Raw genomic sequence first — 21,574 nt, forward strand, 5'->3', positions numbered from 1 at the left:
GTCTCTGAATCAGAAGATTTACTTCTCTGGTCACAAGTAGGGTGCCTCAATGACCTTCTGTTTAGGGTGATGCCACCCGTTGTAGTACCCGATGCCAACAGCACGCGCTCACGGGGAAAACACAAAGAAATCGACGAAAACAAAATGTCGCGATAGCACAGTCAGCGCCACAGACGCGTGCAGGGACACGCTCTTTCACGCGCTTCTGAACAAAAAATAAATGTAAAAGTGGGAACAAAATGGCCAGATGTCTCCACCCTAAGCAAAGCGCACATGAGGGCACCCTAGTCACAAGAGAGTGCACGCCCTCAAATACCAGGCTATCATATGCCCTAATGGAATTATCTGCGAACTCGACGGGGCCATTCCCCGGTCACAGGCACGACGCTGGTAGGTGTAGCTTGCTTTTAGCCCATCCTGTAGTTGAAGCAGCACGACAGTTATACAGAGTTTTATAATAGGGTGTCCCAAAGCTTTAGACCCCAAAGAAATAGGGGCTCAGCACTGCGCATGCGTAGAACCCAAACTCCTTTTGGGGTTTTGGGTTTGCTCGCGCCCCCAACGTGAAATTCGAGAAATAGCGTGGGGCCCCCCAAGTGCTTGGGGCCGGGTTGTGTCGGCAAACATGGCGGCGCCCTTTCCGCTCGCTTCGGTGCAAATTCGTCATGGTCGCTGCAGTACTAGTCAATTTCATTGCCAATGAATAGTGCAACCGGCTTTCGCTTTGCTTAATCTCGCTCAAGTCACAAAGAATGAGCGGTGGGCTCACCCCATTTTAAAAATCGTACCCGATTCTGGCCGTTCCTAAGCCTAAACATACGTCGTAATTGTTGACAAGGTGACGTATTGCTACGCCGTGGCAAAAGTCTCGTTCACACAGACCCGTTTTTTTTCTTACGTTACGAAAAGTCACCGGGAAATCTGTGCTTCGTATTAAACTGTGCCAGCAGCAGGTCGACCCGATCGCGGATGGCCCGCGTGGAGAAATTTCTTCCGATTGCTTCGGACACCCTTTCGGCAATTGAAGTCCATCTCCTGGAATCCTGAAATGGGTTAGTGGCGTACACTTCGCGTAGCACATAAATGCCCTCGTCGATCAAGAAGCGAACGCGCGCGGGAGCCTTCTCTTCCGCCATTTTCTTCTGGCCTTGGATCGGCCTCGACTCGTTCGGCCATCCCGCTTCGGGTGCAGCCGAAACAATCCAATCCGTAGCGCTCTAATCTGGCGCTTGTTCTCGTATACTAACATAAAGAGTTAAGCTAGCTGGTACTTAGAAGACATACCTAAAACAGCGCACAAGCACAGGAGGAAGATAACAAAACACAGGAAGGGGCGCTGACTCCCAACTTATGTATTGTGAAAGAAAGAGAAAGAGGAAGCTTTAGATATGAAGCCCACGTTGTTGTTTTTCTTTCTTCTTTTTTCGCATCTTTTTTTTTTTTTTGTCGTGACCTTATAATGTCAGTTTTCTCCTTTTCTACTGCAACTTAGTAATTTATATGTTTTTATTCTTTCTTCTTTATACCTTGTGGGTGCGCGTGGGCTTCATGTCTGCAGCTTCCTCTTCCTCTTTCTTTCACAATACATAAGTTGGGAGTCAGCGCTCTTTCCTGTGTTCTATTTTCCTTCTCCTTTGCTTGCGCGCTGTTTTAGGTATGGCTAGTACTCAAATTTTTTGGGCGTTCGTGTGCGCTTTGAACATATGCAGCCGAAGATTTTGGAATTCAACTATGCCGAGACTGAGACGAACGCGAGCGCGAGCAGCTGCACTATTTAAATCTGAGCTGGAGCGACTTTGAAGCCTTGAAATACTTGTTTTCAAAATACAGGTATCGTGCCACGAACGAAACCTACTTGGAGCCACGGAGTAGCAATACGGTTGCCATGTCAACGGTTACCGCGTATGTTTAGGCTTAGAAACGGCCAGAATTGGGGACGGTCTTTAAAATGGGGTTAGCCCACCGCTCATTCTTTGTGAATTGAGCCAGATAAAGCAAAGCGAAAGCGGTTGCACAATTCATCGGCATTGAAATGGGCTAATACCGCAGCGACCATGACGAATTTGCTCCGAAGCGAGCAGAAAGGGCGCCGCCATGTTTGCCGACGCAACCCGGCCCCAAGCGCCAACCCAAAGGCCCAAACGGATTTTGGGTTCTGCGCATGCGCAGTGGTGAGCCCCTATTTCTTTGGGGCCCCCAAGCTTTGGGGACCCCTATTCTAAAACTCTCTATCGTCGCAGGTGAGCGGTAAGCTTCATGTGCGAGATGCTGTGAATACCCCAAATTTTGTTACTGCTTTAACGCCTGGTTGTTGTGATGGCCGTTGACATAGTTGCCTACCGAGCCCGTATCGGCCGCTTTGTACCTAAAGCAGACTTGTGCCTATCTCAAATACTCTACTCAAGATACTGTATCTTAAATACTTTTTGGAGTATCTTGGTATCGTGCAAATACCTTTGATGAAGGGTAGTTAATACTCTATTTTAATTACAATTCCGAGTATCTTGTACTCATTATCTTAAATACATTTTTGACATTCCGCCATTTTCCGAGTTTTTCGGTATGAAGTCGGGTGGGCGTGGCACGGGCAAACGTGAACATTCTTTCGAGCAACCGAATCCTGTTGCTAGCTCTGATTAGCCACGGTGACTTTAACTGAGCTCGTGAAAATATCGCTTTTTTGCCGACTGTGACTCATATTTCAGCCTTAAGCGCGAAACACATGTACGACGAAACCGTCCGATCCGACGTCCGACCGCGCAATACGACCGTCGGAGGCGAGGGTTTTCAACGCTCTCCGATGCTACGAAAACCCTCTCCCCCCAAGGTCATTCCGGCAGTCCGCACGTCGGATCGGAAGGTTTCGTCGTACATGTGTTTCCCGCTTTAAAGGGTCATGAAACGCTTTTCCAACTTTTTCCTGTTTCACTTTCCTCCTCAACTCATAAATCGCGCATTCCACCAAACAGTTCAAGAAGACGAAAAGAAGCGAGGCACCCCTCGCTCGGACAGAGCCATTGTCCCCCTAGAAGATTAGCCCGCTGCTCACAACTCGGACAAAAGTTTCTTTCCCTACCCCGTTCACCCCTAAGCTGACAGTGCTGTGGAAGCGACTAGCCACACTTTTGCCACGTGAGCGTGGCAAATGTGGCTGCAGAGAATGAGGTCAGGTGATAAAACGGAGGCGGCTGATTGGTCCGGCAAGCGCGTAGCTTCCACCACAATGTCAGCTTAGGGGTGAAGGGACTAAATGAGGTCCGGTTGCGTGTGACGTCAGTTTGGACCCGATGACGCGCTTTTGGGAGCGCGGATGTATCACAGTGAAAAGGCAGAGAGGTCACGAAGGGGAGGAGGTACGAAATAGTCCGCTCTGTTTTCAAATTTTTGCACTGAAAGTCAGGCTTTTGACTTTCTACCTTTTTTCTTTTGGCCCAGTGAACGATGCGCTATTAGTAAAATCCCAATCTAAAATGATTTCTCTCAACCCAAAAATCGTTTCATGGGCCCTTTAACTTCGTACAATGAAGGTTCTCCCCTCGCCTTCCCAAAGGCGCCTTTTGTTTCTATAAAGCACCCCCCCCCCCCCCCCCCCCAAAAAAAAAAAAAAAAAAAAATCCTGAAATTAAAGGTGTGGTTTTACGGAAGTAAAGATGCCACCCTGAGGCGCAAGCAGACCGGGAAACGACCTACGAGAAGAATGCAGGCTTAAGTGTCAAGAAATAACAAATAGAAGAAAATGAGAAGTGGACACACACAAAAAAGTAGACATTTTTGTTTTCCTTGTTGTATATTTGACCCCGCTAAAGCAAAAACGTCGAGGTTGTTTTTTTGTGTTGTCAGTCCGGCACTTATTGCTCTCGCGAACACTGTCTGTAAGCGAACATTGATAAGCAGAAAACAGTAGAGGAAACGAACTAGGAGCTGGATGACCTCTCAAAATGCCAACAAAGTTTAATGTAAAAAATACTAACAATCGACGAAGCGATGTTAAGTGCCGGATCTATAGAAGGCGAGCTTGACCCACTTCGGCTTTTGTGCTGAGCTGGGACCGTGCATGCTGCATTGTTCATGCAGGCCGTAGTGGAAACAAAAAAGCCCCTCCTCCCCCCTACCGGAGAACACGCACTCCAGCCGAACGCTGAAGCCGCGTCCGGTTATGTCGGCCGAGCGCTGAGTCATTGTATTTGTTGTCCCCATCCGTGTAGTTGTAAAGTAAACCGCTTGGGGCGTCACGGTCTGTCCTCCTCCCCAATAGGGAATATGGGTTGTAGTTAAACGATGCGTCTAAGGTGCGCCGCAGGATGTGATATTCAGCGATGTCACTTTTGGTGAAGCGCTCTGACCCGTTTGTCACCCCCACACCTCGGTGTTTACCCAACACAAGGCACATGCCCACAGGCCTTGTGAGCATGTTCGTGTCAACTTTTTTAATAGAGCGAAGGGGCATAGTGTAATGAAAAAATACCAACAATTAGTGAAGTGACGTTAAGTGCCGGATCTCCCCCGACAGCAGTCGTCAGAGGATGCGAACTTGACCCACTTGGGCTTTTGTGCTGAGCTGGGGCAGGGTGCATGCTGCATCGTTCATGAAGGCCGCAGTGTTAACAAAAGAGCCCGTCCTCCCTCTCACCGGAGAACACGATCTCCAGCCGAACGCTGACGCCGCGTTCGGTTAAGTCAGCCGAGCGCTGAGCCAATGTATTTGTTGTCCCCATTCCTCTAGTTCTAAAGTTAACCGCTTGGGGCGCTACGGTCCGATCTCCTCCCCAGTAGCTAAAGCGACCTTTTTCTTGTTGTCGCAGAACTGTTTTGTAACATCTATCAGTGATATTGCCACGTGCGTTGCCTAGCGAGCGCGGGGCCGGATGGTTACCGCGCTTGGCTCTCGCGCGGAGGCTCTCGCGCGGAGGCTCCGGGTTCGATACGAGAAGCGGACTTCTCTTTTATTTATTTCTTCAACTTGACATTCTGGTAAGTTCGAGAATTTTGTCAAGTTACGAATGTTCTGCGCGCCGAACTTTCGACGCCGAATGTTCCAGAAACACACGCGGGTGCAAAAAGTGCTCCGATGTGGCGGTCCGGAGTCAATCTCAGCCCAGCGGTCGATCCTGCTGTTTCGTCGACATCAACGCCTGCGACGCTAGCCTTTCTCACTTTTTGTTTTGGGAACAAGTTCGCCCCATTAAACGTTTAATTTCTTCGGTTATTCGCCGCCTCATCATTTATCATTCGTGACAATATTTTGCTCTTTATAGTCGGACCGCATAAAATAGCCCTACGATACTTAATTTTTTTGTTGTGTTGTTGCGTGCTAATAAACCATTCTGGTAACCCAGATTTGCGTAGCCGGATAATTGTTGTTGTCAATGACGTCGATACAAATTAAGCAATGCGGAAGTATCTTCAAAAGTAACTGAAATACATTTCTTAGTATTTGTACTTTATTCAAGATACTGTACAGTGAAAGTAACTTGAGTAGTATTTTAAATACTTTATGACGCTGGTATTTTGTAACTTAACTTACATACTTTTATTGAGTATTTTGTTTAACACTGACCTAAAGAGAACGACCTCGCTTCTACACACAAAGGTTCTACACCTTCATGTCAGAGGTATGTTCGGGTCAGTGAAGTTGCTAACTGTGGCTATTGTCATGTTCATTCTTTTGACCTCCGCCAGTGACGTCGACGTTAACACCGGAACCACCACGAATGCCGAAAAAATTGATAAGCTGCGAAGAACGGTTGACAGTTTGGTTACGGCGTCCACCCAGAATCAGCTTGAAAACCAAATCAACAGCGGCATCGCGGCTCTTGGAGTCCGGGTGACAAATCTTGAACTCAAAGCGCATGAAATCACAAATATGCAGGAGAATATGAGCGCAGTTGAAGCAACAGTACATAGTATTAAATCCGATTCGGTTTCTTTTCGGGACCACCTGTCTGAAATAAGTAGTTTTGTCGACGACATGGAGAACAAAATGAGACGAAACAATCTAATGTTCAAAGGCTTTCTCGAAATAAAAGATGAGTCATGGAACGATGCTAAAACCATCGTCACTGGCTTCGCCCGAGAAATACTTGGCATAGAAATGGGCGAAATTGAAATAGCTCACCGATTGGGTAGAAAACGATCAGGATCCAGTCGACTGATAATCATAAAATTCCTGCGCTATCAAAGTAAAGAAGTTCTTAAAAACGGTTTAAACTGAAGAACGTGTCTCCACAAATCAGGATATCGGAGGACTTTTCTGATAAGGTGAGCATTGCGAGGCAGAATTTGTGGGAATTTGCTGAGCAATTTAGAAATAGTGGTGCAAAATATAAGACTAATTACAATAAACTCCATTCGGGAAAAGCGACATATCCCAGACAACGCAAAACGTCCTCAGGATGTCCCTTACGTGTGCCCCGAATTTTTATTATTTCCAGGTGCGTACGAACGCAAACTTACGCGCGTGTACTCACGCGGGTACGGAACAGACGTAAAATGGGGTCAAACGTCTAGGTAAATTGTAATTACGGATTGAAATAGCGCACGATTGGTTGTTTTTAACCGAATAATTTACTACGTGTTTTCTTGCACTGTTTTGTATTGCAAACTCAGACTCCGACTGAGTAAACGTTGACCACATTGTGCTTGTCGAGCCGCATCCTTAGGCTAGGTGGCACAAGCTACCGCCCGCTAGAAAGGGTGTACCAGTAACATCCATCTATCCAGCCAAAGTCAAGCCGCTGGTCAAGCTCAGATAATTCTTTTCCCGCGCAAAAAAGTTCGTGTTCGCGGTGTTCGTGTTCGCATCGTTTTTTCGGTTTTTTTTTTTTTTCGCCAGTTTCTTTTGCAGTTTTGTTTCCATTCAAGACCGCCGCACATTAACCGCTCATTCACACTGGAAGCGGATCCGCGTTCGCAAAGCGGTTGCGAACGCGGTTGTATAAAGATTCAGCACAATTGCACGCGCACTCGATGACATCAAGTGCGCGTGCGATTGTCCTGGATATTTATACGAATCCCGGACAAAAGCTCACCGGACAGAAGCTCACCGGACAAAAGCTCACCCATTTTTTCACAAACCGGGACAAAAGCTTACCAGGAGAAAATTTCATGATGGTCTTAACACGTGTGCAGAAAACTTAGGTGCATGCGTACGACACTAAAATACAACGATAAATTAAATTAAACCCATGCATTCGTAATGAAGAGACATTGTGCCCAATCTTTATGTGCGTGTTTAGCGTGACAAGCGCAATGAAAAAGCGAGGTCAAGAAAGGGTGACTTCGTTTCTCCGGTCACTCTTCGAATTCAAAAACTTCGGTTCACGAAGTTTCTTGGGCGTGGCACACGGGTGCTCCGACATACTTTGAGTCAAGCAAGCTTGATCTTATCAGCTCCATTCAATTTCAGTGACCTAAAAGTTGGTCCCAAATCGTTGCATCTCTGCCTGTAATGGCTTATCTGTCGACACCTTTGCATGGGATGGGATGCCAGTTCTCATAAAAATGTTGGAATGTCCATCGCGTCCATACTTTATCCCAGCCCGCGTTTCACCCGGGGTAACAAAAAAAAAATGAGGTGAGCTTTTGTCCGGATCAGTGAAAAAACGGGTGAGCTTTTGTCCGGTGAGCTTTTGTCCGGTTACCCTTTATACAACCGCGTTCGCAACCGCTTTGCGTACGCGGATCAGCTTTCAGTGTGAATGAGTGGTAAGTGTTCCTTTTCAATCGGTGGGGATGGTGTCGGAAGCGGCAGATGACTCCGAACGTGCTAAGTGTTCTCTTTCTCGCACTGCTAAGATGTCACCATTCACATAGGGCTCAATGATACCGGCAAGTGCAGAGCGCCGGTTTCAGCGCAAGATAATCCGGCGCGTAAATGAGTGTATCGACCATTTTTTAGACCACCTGAGGCTGGGTGGAAGAAACACGACGACGTCTCAAACACAGCTAACCATTTTATTCAGTTCTCCCTCCTTTTATACATCCTGAACCCAAAATCGTCACCATAAAAAAACACTCCAAACAACGGCACCAAGGGGACACGTCTTGACTTCGCAGCCACAATAATCTTAAAAAAAAAAAAAAAAAAATAACGAACCACTTTGAACTAACAAAAGCTACACACACATTAAAACTTCGGCCGAAGGGAACATTCTTTGACCTCGCAGCCACTCTTATCTTTACAAAAAACGAAGGAGCGAACCACACGGAACCGACTGCAGTTCGAACCCATCAACCTGTTACACCTTTTTTTTTTCCCTTCTTTTTTTTTTCTTTTACGTGCGCATACAAACGGAACAATATCATGACAAAGGAGGTAACTCTGTGGAAAAACACAAGACCTGTTCAATTCATACTCGCAGAAAAGCTTTCGCTCTATTACTAAGAAGCATAGACGCCTGGCTTATGCAATTGCCGATCGACCTAATTTTTACTGTCTCTTTTACAACCCTTTTGACGCCATTGACCTCTTTGCATACTACCGTTGTACCGGACAACTCGGCTGAGCAGTTTCTGCATTCTTGTACATGTGTCGCAATTTCGGAATTAGTCGATTTTATCTTTACGTTTCTTTTGTGCTCTGTCAGACGATTTATCGTTGTATTTTATTGTCGTACGCATGCACCAAAGTTGTCCGCACACGTGTTAAGACCAACATTAAATTTTCTCCTGGTGAGCTTTTGTCCGGGTCTGTGAAAAAATGGGTGAGCTTTTGTCCGGTGAGCTTTTGTCCGGGATTCGTTCACGACATACCGATGGCTTGCGGTTTTAGGTATATGGGGCGAATCCCGGACAAAAGCTCACCCATTTTTTTCACAGACCCGGACAAAAGCTCACCAGCAGAAAATTTCATGTTGGTCTTAACACGTGTACGGACAACTTTGGTGCATGCGTACGACATTAAAATACAACGATAAATTAAATTAAAGAAAACCCATGCATTAGTAATGAAGTGACATTGTGCCTAACCTTTATGTGCGCGTTTAGCGTGACATAACCCAGGTAGCACCAAACATTGTAGTAACGTTATTTTATTGTTGCGTATGTTTAAATAACGTTATGTGTTATACCTGAACATTAATGTAACGTTCAAGTTTAACATATTACGTTTTAGTTGTATTTGAAACATTAGTATAACGTTCCAGTAAAACATATAATGTTATATGTTGTGTTATTAACGTTAATATAACATCACATATGTAACTGCGAAATAACGTTAAAAATAGAACGTTCAAATAATGATTTTGGAACATTTATTACTAACGTTATTTCTGTGTTAATATTGAAACGTTAATGTAACATCACATATGTAACTGTGAAATAACGTTAAAAATAGAACGTTCAAATAATGATTTTGGAACATTTATTACTAACGTTATTTCTGTGTTAATATTGAAACGTTAATGTAACATCACATATGTAACTGTGAAATAACGTTAAAAATAGAACGTTCAAATAATGATTTTGGAACATTTATTACTAACGTTATTTCTGTGTTAATATTGAAACATTATTGTAACATCACATATGTAATTGTCAAATAATGTTAAAAATAGAACTTTAAAATAATGATTTTGGAAGATTCATTACTAACATATTTCAGTGTTAATAATAAAACGCTAATGTCACTTTATTTGTAGAACAATAAAATAATGTTGAAAATAAAACATTCAAATAACTTTATTTGTAAAACAATAAAATAATGTAAAAACTATATGTTCGCCGGTTCCTTTTTTTTTGCCCGATTTTTTAAAGGTCTTTTTGAAAAGTACTCTACCTGCCCTGTGATAGTTGCAAGGAGGTGAAGGAAGAGGATTAAGTACGGGAGAAAACGGAAAGAAGAAAAAAGGAAATTTTTCTCAATTAATTAATTCGAAGCTAGGTGGCGCAAGCTACCGCCCGTTATAATCTCGAGTTGCGGAGTTGCGGTGAGCGGACGTGTTTCCTGGTTCTCCTCGAGCATCCGAAGCTAAGTGCCAGTTTTTCTTCTTTTCTCTCTCTTTTTTTTTTTTTTTGAGAGTTGATTTGAAGTGACTATGCGGTAGCAGTATTAGGTTTGAACAGCAGCAGTTAACGTTAGTTTCGCAAAGTAGGCTCTGTTTGAATTTTTGGCGGGAAGGGACGGTTTGTTCCCGGTCTAGACATGGGTCTAGATTTGGGTCGGCATGGCAAGGGTGGGGACGAGTTGGTGCAGTGCGAGGGGTGTGGGAGGTGGTGTTACCTGGAGGAGACGGGTTTCAGGAGCCTGGAGGTGGCGGCGGAGGTGAGTTTCGAGTGTCGGCTTTGTGTGAAGCTTCAGCAGGTAACTGGGGAATGGGAGGGTAGAGTTCGGGAGATTGAGGCCCAGCTTAAGGCAGAAGGAGAGAAGCGGGTGGGTCTCGAGGCCCAGGTAGAGGAGCTGACTAGGCAGCTTAATCATGAGAGGGAGCAGCGGGTCGGCCTCGAGAAGCAGGCGGAAGAGCTGGGGGAAGTATGGAAGGCGGGTTTAGAGGAGCGTAAGAGGGAGTGTGACAGTAGGGTAGAGCGCCTGGAAGGGGTAATTCGAGCGAGTGAGAGTAGCGAGGGAAGAAAGGAGGAAGTGTCAGTTCTAGCGGGACGAACCACCAGTCTGCAGGCTGGGGTCCCTGGTGGTCGGGAGTCCGGCCTGTTGGCAGGCGGGCTCGACGACGCTGGAGAGCTGATTGAAACTCAGCTCAATGGCGCCTTCGAGCAGCAGGCGTCGGGCAGTCAGGTGACAGGAGATAAGTCGCAGGACAAAGGCGCGCAGGCACCAGGTGGATCTAGGGTACTGGTAGTGGGGAGCTCTAACGTAGCACGGGTTAGGAGGGGTGTACATAACAGGGTGAAGGGAGACCAGAGGGTAACCGTAGAGGTCCAGCCAGGGAAGTGTATGGTGGATGCTATGACCGCAGCACGTGAGGGGGTGTGGGATAACCGGGAGGGAAGGAACCTAGTAATAGTTCATGCGGGGCTTAATGATGTGCTGAAGGGTAGGAGCCAGAACCTCGGAAAGCAGCTAAACGTGGGAATACGTAAGCTGAGGGACGTGTCTGAGAATGTGCATGTGGTTGTGTGCACCATTCCAGAAGTTCGGGGGCAGTCCGGGTTAACGGAGAGGAGGGTTGTCGAAGCCAACGGAGTAATTAAGGGTATGAGTCGACAGCTTCGGTACGACGTAATGGAAGTAAACAGAGAGGTGTACGAGGCTGGCTCCCGCCCTTTTGCAGATGGCATTCACTACAGTGAGGCCACGGGTTACAGGGTGGGGGATAGGATGGGCCGCACGGTGACTGCTTTTTTGGGGGGACCGAGGGCCCTGGGGGCACTGAAGTAATTGAAAACCCAACGAAGTCAGGAGAGGCACCCAGGGTTAAAAAGAGGAGAAAACGTAAGAACAGGTATAAAAAAACAGCACAGTCAGACATTGGATATATTAACATGCAGGGTGGTAGAAATAGGTTAAAATGGGAAGAGGTAGAGGAGCAACTAAGAAAGGAGGATTTAATGGTGTATGGGTTTGTGGAAACACATCTCAGAGACATGGAGCAGCCACCTTGCAACCCTGACTATGTGTGGGAAGAATGCAACAGAATGGAGGGAACGAGGAAGGGAGGTGGAATTGGAGCATTTATTAAGAAGAATATGAACTTTCAAAGGATCAGAAAGGAGTGCGCCGAACATTTGTGGCTGAAAGGAAAAGTCGCTGGGGAATCAACAGTCCTTGGAGTGGTTTACTTATGGACAGGGACAGGTGCTAAAGAGGAAAACAGAAAAATGATTGATTGCATATCAAGAGACATTAGTGAACTAGGGGAAGGCTCCGAAATAATTATTATGGGAGACATGAATGCCCATATTGAGGGTCTGGATGGGTATACGGACTCAACTGGAAGCATATTACTAGAACTGGTGGAAAAACATGACTTAGTTTTATGTAATACCAGTCAGAAGTGTGACGGGCACATAACTTGGGAAACTGGCAATCTGCATTCAACTATACATTACGTACTCATGTCACACAAAATATATGGTAAGTTACAAGTAATGAAAATAGATGAAGAAGGTTCCAAAAGTCTTGGTAGTGATCACAAACGTATTAAGCTGAATTTTGCCAGAGAAGTAAATGCTGAAACTAGACAACATAATTCAAAGCAAACTTTCTGCAGCGACAAAGAGTTGGAAATAGTTGTTGAAAGAATAGAGGCAGCAGTTTCAGGGCAACGGCATACAGATTGGACCTATGAGAGCCTAACTAGGCTTTTTGCTCTAGAACTAGACAAAGTTAAGAGTAAACGAAAGGGGAAGCAAGGACATAGACCAAAAAGCTGGTGGGACAAAGAAGTGAAGCAAGCGATACAAAAACGTCAGGAAGCCTCTAGAGAACACAGGTATTCCAAGCGTAGTGGGGAGTCCGAAACGGAAGTAAAAAGAAAATGGGACAATTTTATAACATGTCGCCGAGAGGCATCCAGTTTGATCAATGCGAAAATTCAGAGAAAGGGTGAGGAATGGATGAGTAATGTAAGTAAGAAAGATAGAAACGCTGCCAAGAAGTTTTGGGAGCACTTGAACTCACTCGGTGAAACAACGCAAGCTAGACAGAGGTTCATACTCTCGCATCAGGGAGATCAATTAGAGGGAGATGATGCGATACAATATATAGGAGCAGTGATGGAGGAGAAATTTCGGGAACGGTTACATGTGGAAGATAGGAGAACCGAAGGAAGTAGCAGTCCAGTTTGTGACATCGCGGATTTTGGACAAAGAGAATGGGAAAACGCGGAACGAAGAGTCCCTAGTGGCACGTCGACAGGCACAGATGGTATCCCTATCAAGCTGGTGAAGAATTTGGGTCCTAAATCTAAGGCAAAACTAAGGGAGGTAGTGAGTACCATGATAACAAAAGGAAATATTCCAGATGAATGGAGGCTTAGTAGGATGAGTATGATATATAAGGGAAAGGGAGATAAGTCTGATATTAGGAATTATCGTCCTATAACCGTGACACCGGTTATTTACAGGTTGGTAATGCAGATTATAAAGAACAGACTGGAGGAATGGGTAGATTGCGAGGGCATACTGGGCGAATTACAGAACGGGTTTCGAAAACAAAGAAGGTTGGAGGACAATTTATTTTCTCTAACACAGTGTATAGAAATAGCGCAAAAAGAAAACAGACAGCTCTGGCTGGCATTTCTGGATATCAAGGGTGCCTATGACAATGTGAACCAAAGAAACCTGTGGGACATAATGGAGAACTTAAACCTAGATGAAGGACTAACAGCACTATTAAGGAACATTTACAAAGATAACAATGTGATTATAACATGGGAAGGAAAGGCGACAGGGAAAATAGAGATAAGACGAGGCCTTAGGCAGGGGTGCCCGTTATCGCCTTTGCTGTTTATGTTGTATCTGAGAGGATTGGAGGATAGACTAGAGAAGAGTGGGCTTGGGTTCAACCTTTCTTACAGTAAGCTAGGCCAAAAAATTCAGCAATCCTTACCGGGATTGATGTATGCGGATGATATTGTACTAATGGCTAACAACAGGACAGAGTTGCAGGAATTAATGAGCATCTGTGGTAGGGAAGGAGAGGAATTAGGTTTAGAATTCAGTAGCGAAAAATCGGCAGTCATGATTTTTAACGAGGATGAAGTTGAGAGGCTGAAGATACAGAATATTACAGTTGAGAGAGCTAGTAAATACAAGTATCTAGGAGTATGGATATGTGATGGTGCAGAATATCTCAGAGACCATGAAAAGTATATAATAGGTAAGGGCAACAGAAATGCAGCTGTAATGAAAAATAGAGCACTTTGGAATTACAACAGGTATGAGGTGGTGAGAGAGATTTGGAAAGGGGTCATGGTGCCTGGCTTGACTTTTGGAAACGCAGTGCTATGCATGAAATCCGAAGTGCATGCGAGACTAGAAATAAAACAGCGCGGAGTAGGTAGACTGGCTTTGGGGGCACATTGCAAAACGCCAAACCAGGGAGTACAAGGAGACATGGGATGGGCATCATTTGAGAGCAGGGAAGCGGTGAGCAAGGTAGAATTTGAGGATAGGTTGAGGCAAATGAACGGGGAGCAATGGGCACGAAAGGTTTTCAGCTATTTATACATGAGGAGTGTAGACACAAAGTGGAGACAGCGCACTAGGAAATTAAGAGGAAAGTTTTTGGGCTATAGCGAAGATACGGAAGAGCAAGTCTCAGTTAAGAAGAAAGTTAAGGCCACAGAAAGAGATTGGTGGCTAGAGGGAATGCAGACAAAGACGGCTCTGGAAAGCTATAGATTAAACAAAAGAGTTATTGCCAAAGAAAGCATTTATGACAATTCTAGGGGAAGCTCATTGCTGTTTGAGGCAAGAACGGGTGTTCTGCGAACCAGAACATACAGAGTGAAGTACCAGGAAATTGATACAGTGTGCACTGCTTGTGGAGAGGAGGAGGAGACGGCCGAGCACTTGATACTCTACTGTAAAGTGCTTCACCCTATGCCTACCGAAGACAACATAGATTTAATAAAGTCATTGGGTTTTAGAGACAGCGAAGGGAGAGTGGATTTCAAGACTGTAGAGATTACCAAGCAAAGATTAAGTGAATGGTGGCAGAAATCGAGAGGAAACTAGGTATTTTCTTATCCACTGATGGCAAGGGGGTTTCATAGCCTCACTTTCTTTGCACTGCGGAGTGAATATAGATTTCACATTTAAATATTCTAAGCTTAAATGGTAAAACAAAATGGCTAGGTGGCGTAAGCTACCGCCCGATCCAAAGGGCTCAGCCGTATTCATCCATCCATCCATCCATAAAGGGACCAGTCGGAACAGCCAATATTCATCCATCCGCGTTCCCGCCACTGCAACTGTGGCCCCTGCCACCGCTGGTTTCGCCGGTTCGATTTCTTCGAGCGAACTTCTGGGACAGTTTGAATAGCTTGAACTAGTTTGAACTTTGAGTTACTTTGATTTCCAATTAAGCTACGTCCAGCCGCGTCCACAACGGTGACTGCTGACTGATAAAGCGGACAACCGAACAGCTTTTGGACGGCGGGACTCGAGAACCGTAAGTAACCACCTTTTTGATAACCACTGTGCACGTGCTTCTTTTCTTGAAAACAATCTGACGTAAACTGGTATCCTGTCGTTCTCTTTGTTTCAAAAGTAACAAGAGGGGGAAAAATGAAATGACATAGAAAACCGTTACATCGTCTGTGCAACCGGCAAAAAATAATTATTGCCGAGAGCGTCCGCGACCATCTTGCAGACATTTTTCCGAACTCAGTTTTTGTGGCGGCGGATAGGGATTTGATGGTCGACAGAGCAGAGGACAGCGACAACGGAGCGAAAGAGGTTTTAAGCAGTGCTACCGAACGGTTTCAGTGATCTTTGCGTGGACACAGATTCAGAGTCGGGTGGTACTGAAATCCGGTCGTAAGGTCTTTTGAGCTTGGCAAGCGAGCTATAGTAGCGACATGGGCTAGATCATCAGTGCGACGGTGTGCCCAGCAGTTTCTTTGCGATTTTGGAAATTCTTCGTGAAATTTGAGCAAATGCTAGTGAGAGGTCTGGTCCCACATGGAGACACGACTGTTTGTTTTGCCTGTTGCAAAAGCTGAAAATGTCAGTCCCCACAGGTATGCACAATGGCAAGGAGGACAGGAGAACTTTTCGAGAAGCTTGTTTGAAAACAGGTGCAACTCGCACTACTTTTTCAACAAAAATGTTTGCTATTAGTCGACAACTGCCCACATTATCTCCGTCATCCCTGCAAATCTTTGACAAAGGGCTGAATATTGAACTAAGCGAAGTAAGTTTAGGAAAGCATGCTATGCTTCCTTTATAGCACCTTATTGACAAGTTTACGTGTTTTGCATTTAGTATTGTGTTGTTTTGTTTGCAGGCAAAGAAGTCCTAAGCATCGTGTCCAAAGCAGGAAGTGCTGGTGCGAATCTCAGCTCTAGAAAGACGACATTCTGTGTTTACTTTTATTTTATCATTTAAAAACAATTTATTCATGAGTATTTGCCACCTGCTCAGTATGGCAATAATGTTCTTTTTTTTTTTGTCTTGCTTTCATCTAGTCATCAGTTGTGGACATTTCTTTTAAAACCTTTTCCTAATCATGTGTTCCAGACAGGTTTTTAAGCTTTTTATAGCTCTATTTTTACTTTTGCAACTTGAACATTTATAGCTGCTCGGTATGAGAATGCGGAGAGCTCAAACTCCTCTGAAACGCCCTCGCGGTTGGAGTAGGATGTGAACTTTTGAGAACATTTATTAAATTATAATAAAGAGAAACAATTTTGGTATGAAGCGAGTCCACTGTAAAACCGTAAGATGACATTTTAGTTCTTGTAGCATTCATTTTAATGAGAAAGTTTGTGAGCAGGAAAGATAATTATGCTTTCTTTCATGATGGCAAGCTTTTTCCACCAAAATTAGTGCTAGCATTCTCGGTGCTATTTTTTATGTACCGCAAATTGGGCTTAAAATGGACGTCAACTCATAGAGAATTTTTTTTTATTATCTTTTGATCTATGTAATGTCGTGTTTTCAAACTTTTGCACCCTACTCCAATCGCCAGGGCTACATTCTACCAGAGTTTGAGGTCGTTGTGATGTCTAGTTTATTTTTGCGGTAGAGAAACACTGTTGAGTTTTCTCGCCCCTTTCTTTAATTATGTGAGCTTCATAAACCCAATTTACAGGCCTTCAAGCTTCTTCGAAAGTGTGAATTTTTTTCATAATTGTTCACTTTAATTTTTTTTTAGAGGGAAAATAATTTTAACTGCATAGTCTAGCAATATTGTCGCTGCTCATGTACACTTCAATGTTCCAAATTTGGAGAGTCAATAAATGTACTCATAAACATGTACCAAACTGTTTTCTTTCACAGCAGGGGTAGACTGCAATTAATCACCTGGGAATCATGGTGTTCGGCGCAAAAAAAACAACGGACATAAGAGAGAAAACAGACATACAGGTGCCACTCACAACTATATATATTTGAAAGGTTCAGAAAAACAGGAATACATCTATCGTCATCTTCATCACGTCCACGCATGCGCTTAGCCATGGAATATACGCTTCATCTAACACATGGCTAAGCGCATGCGTGGACGTGATGAAGATGACAATGTATGTATTCCTTTCTTTCTGCACTTTTCAAGTACAGTTGTGAGTGGCACCTGTATGTCTGTTTTCTCTCTTGTGTCCATTGCTTTTTTGCGCCTTACACTATGATTTCCAACGTTCGCCAACTAGCCCAACTACAAGTTCTTCTAAAATTAATCACCTGTATGGTAGCTTGTTTGTGCTGTGCTAAATCTGGTGATGGTTGTATCCCACACTTTCTACCAAGGGAACACTTTTTTCTTCAATTAGTGATGTGTCGAGTGGCATTATGGCTAAGCTGAATAAATGAATTTCTGATTATTCCTCCCCGGGAAAGTGTGGGCGCACACAGCTGTTTATGTTCAGAACAAGTGTCTTTCTACATTTATGATTACATCTGTTGTCACAAAGAAGCTTTGTGATGGTTTAGTGTTCAATATTTTAAATTATTATGCCTCTCACAAACACACTCCGTTCAATTACTGGGACAACCAGTATATGGCCTAACAGATTTGACAAGTTTGGGAGAATGATAAACATAGATCAACTTTTGTTTGCTTGTTTATCATTCTCTGCTTAGATCTCACTTGAAACTTTGGGTGAAGAGTGCAAAGATATTACAATAATCATAAATTAAAAGGCCATTTGGAGTAGAATTTTTTTCTGACATATATGTACTGACGTGGAAAGATTCAACGAAGCCACAGGAGCGTGCGGCCTCGAGATACTCGCGCACTTCATAACGGCAGCGAAAAGAACTAGTATCGATGGCTGCTGCAGCTAGCTGTGAAATTAGCTGCTGTCAGCATCCGTTAAGATGACCTGCTCTGCCGCCCTGCTACTATACTAAAGACCATACGCCTAGAGTGGCACTCTCTACACTGCATCTCGATAAAGCTGGTTATCTGTATCGAATAAGCTGATCGTGTGTACTTGGAATTGCGGAACGCAACAGAATGTCTTTCCTTTTTGTTTTCGCTACAGTTCCAGCGAAGCACAATAAGCTTTGATTCACATCACGACAACCATATTGAACCAAAAACATGCATCGTTGCAAATAATGTTCTTGAAAAGCGCATTGTCTGTTCAGCTGACAAAACATTTCAATGTCAGTGTACAGTGCGCCACTTTAGGCAAATGACTGTCAGTACGGCAGCAGTGCAGGTCATATAACTGGGTGGTGATAGTCACTAATCTCGCAATCTGCCAGTATTAGAGGGGATAGTTCCCCACGCCACCGGCAGGACGCGCACACATAGTTCGAGGTTGCACCCTACTGTAGCTTTGTTGTTGTTGTTGTTTTTTTTTTTTTTCTTACGATTGTATTAGCAAAAAGCGCACCTAGCTTGGTTAGTGTTCATAAAAAAAATGCAATTGCTCTTATGAAAAAATGTTTGGAGGGACTGTTAAGAGTCACGAAGACAAACCATACATGTCTGTTTTATTTAGTTTTTTCACTGGTGTGGAATATTGAAATGTGTTAATCTGCTGTTTTGAAAAGGTCTAATAATGATTGTGCCTCACATTTTTATGCTCATTGCAAAGCCCCCATCTTCTGAGTAAACAATACTCAATAATAGCTAGGGTGTCATTGCTGTGTAGAATTGTTTTGGCCCACCATATATTGTTTCAAGGAGTGTTAAAGCTTGTGAAACAGAAGAGAATGTTACTGCACTGGTGAAATGTCTGCAAAGTTTGGAGGAACACTTCTGAACCATAAAGGCATATATATATACTGTGTGTAGGGCACATCTGAACTAAGGCTGCTTCAGACACTAATTTGACTGTGTTGCAGGGCTTGCACCTTGGTAAGACGACTGAGTTACCGTACGTGACAGGTGTTGCCATGGCAATTCACCGTCTCTCGGCAACAGCCCTGGCAATGCAGTCAAACACAACTGTCTCAACCAGACTTTTACAGTATATATTTATCTTCATGGTTCAGAACACTCCTCTGAACATTTTGCATACATTTTGCTGTAGTCGGTGACAGGTCAAGAACCAAGTGGAAGCTCCTCCCACCTCTTTCCTCTTTAGTAGAGCGAACGCTGGAGAGGAGGCGACCTCCTCTCCAGCGTTTGCTCTGCTCAAGTGGAAAGAGGTGGGAGGAGCTTCTACTTGGTTCTTGACCTGTCACCGACTATAATGTGGTAATAACATGTTTTTCGAATGTTACTATAACGTTTACCAGAACATTATTTTAATGTTTTGTAAACATTATATTTCTGTTGTAATAACCCGTACGCTCGGAGATCGGTGGCGACGTTGGATCGACAGATTCGAGAATCTGTTGACGGCGCTCAAGGTCAAGGATGCAAAGCAAAAGAAGGCTCTGCTGCTCCACTACATCGGCGAGGAAGGCTACGACGTATACGCGTCACTCGCACCGTTGACGGCAACCCAGCGTAACCACGACAGTTACTACTACGGGACAGACCGGTCAAAGCGAAGCGGGAAGCACTTCTGGATCACCAGATGACTACGAAAAAGCAAAACAGCTGCTCCACGACCACTTCACGCCGAGGGTTAACCGAGACTACGAAATCTTCAACTTCCGAAAAACGACCCAACAAGATGGTGAGACCATCGATGCCTTCTACACGCGCCTCCGTGCGATGGCAAGGCACTGTTCTTTTGCGGACACTGACGCAGAGATAAAATCACAAATCGTGCTCGGTACTTCATCCACGAAACTACGACGTTTCGCACTCCAGACCGACGAGACGCTCGAGAAGATTCTAACACAAGGACGGACGTACGAGGTCACCTCGCGGCAGTTGAAAGAAATGGAGACATCTGCGGCCGACCAGGTAAATCACTTGATGCGCAAGGAGAAGTCTTGGAAGCAGAGATCCACCCACACGTCAAAGCAGCAACAAACTACAACTGAAAGAAAGTGTTTCAACTGTGGTGGACTGTGGCCCCACGAGCAAGGAAAGTTCTGTCCAGCAAGGAACAAAACTTGTAAAGCATGCAAAAAGCGAGGACACTTTGCAGACGTATGTCGAGGAAAGAGCCACCAAGGTGGACCCAACACGGCTCACAGGCTGAGTGAGCACAGTTCGGACTCCGATTCGGACGACCAAGCTTTCACGCTACAGCGCAACAACTCAAAGGCTCCAAAAGTTACGTTGACCATTGGTGACCGTGACATTGACTTTATTGTAGACACAGGAGCTTCGGTAAACGTCATCAGTCATGACACATACAGCAAGATCCCAGGCATACCGACCCTGTGTGGCCCAGTACCAAAAGTGTTTGCGTACGGATCAAGAACAGAACTTCCTTTATTGGGCAAGTTTTCTGCTGAACTCTGCTACAAGGACACCAAGTTGCGGGATACCATATTGGTAACAAAGACGCCAAGTGAGTCACTGTTGTGCTTCAAGTCAGCCGAAGCTCTGGGACTTGTGTCAATCGTGTACAAGGTTTCTCCCTCGCAGAGCATCCAAGAGACGTACCCCGAGCTATTCAGAGGACTAGGAAAGCTCAAAGGAATTGAAGTGAAACTGCACATTGATCAATCAATTCCACCAGTGGCACAGAAGCTACGACCCATCCCGTTCAACATACGTGAGCTGGTCACAAAAGAGATACGGCGACTGGAAGCGCTCGATGTGATCGAGAAAGCCTCGGGCCCCACTACGTGGGTCTATCCCATCGTCGTTGTGCCAAAGCCACATGCACCAAACACTGTTCGGATGTGCGTAGACATGCGCCGAGCAAACCAAGCCATCAACAGAGAGCGGCATGCATCCCCAACGCTGGATGATCTCGTCACAAGCCTCAATGGCGCGTCTGTGTTCTCGAAACTAGATCTCAACGACGGATACCACCAGCTAGTATTGCACGAGGACTCGAGACACATCACAACGTTTGCTACCCACATCGGACTCTACCGATACAAGCGTTTGAACTTTGGAATTAATGCTGCTGCAGAGCTGTTCCAGAACACGGTCCGACAAGTGCTCGCTGGAATCCCAGGAGTCATTAACATCAGTGATGACATCTTAGTATATGGAAAAACAGATCAAGAACATAATGACTCGCTGGAAGCTGTACTACAACGCCTCAGGGATTGTGGACTCACACTCAACCCGAAGAAGTGCTCTTTCTCCCAACGGGAATTGACATTCTTTGGGCACATCTTCTCAGCGAAAGGAATGCAACCTGACCCGGCAAAAGTCCAAGCGTTTCTTGACATGGCCCCACCAAACAGGCCAGCAGAAGTGAGGAGCCTCCTGGGCATGATCACCTACTCGGGAAGGTTCATCCCCAACCTGGCAGACCTCACCGCACCTCTTCGCAACCTCACAAGGAAAGACGTTGACTGGCAGTGGACCATGGAGCATCAGGCAGCGCTGAACAAGCTGAAGGACACACTCACAAGCAGCCACGCCCTGGCCTACTTCGACAGCAAGAAGACTACCCACCTAACTGTGGACGCGGGTCCG

This window comes from Ixodes scapularis, unplaced genomic scaffold, assembly GCF_016920785.2.
Source record: "Ixodes scapularis isolate PalLabHiFi unplaced genomic scaffold, ASM1692078v2 PGA_scaffold2__306_contigs__length_199485367, whole genome shotgun sequence".
NCBI classification, from domain to species: Eukaryota; Metazoa; Arthropoda; class Arachnida; order Ixodida; family Ixodidae; genus Ixodes; species Ixodes scapularis.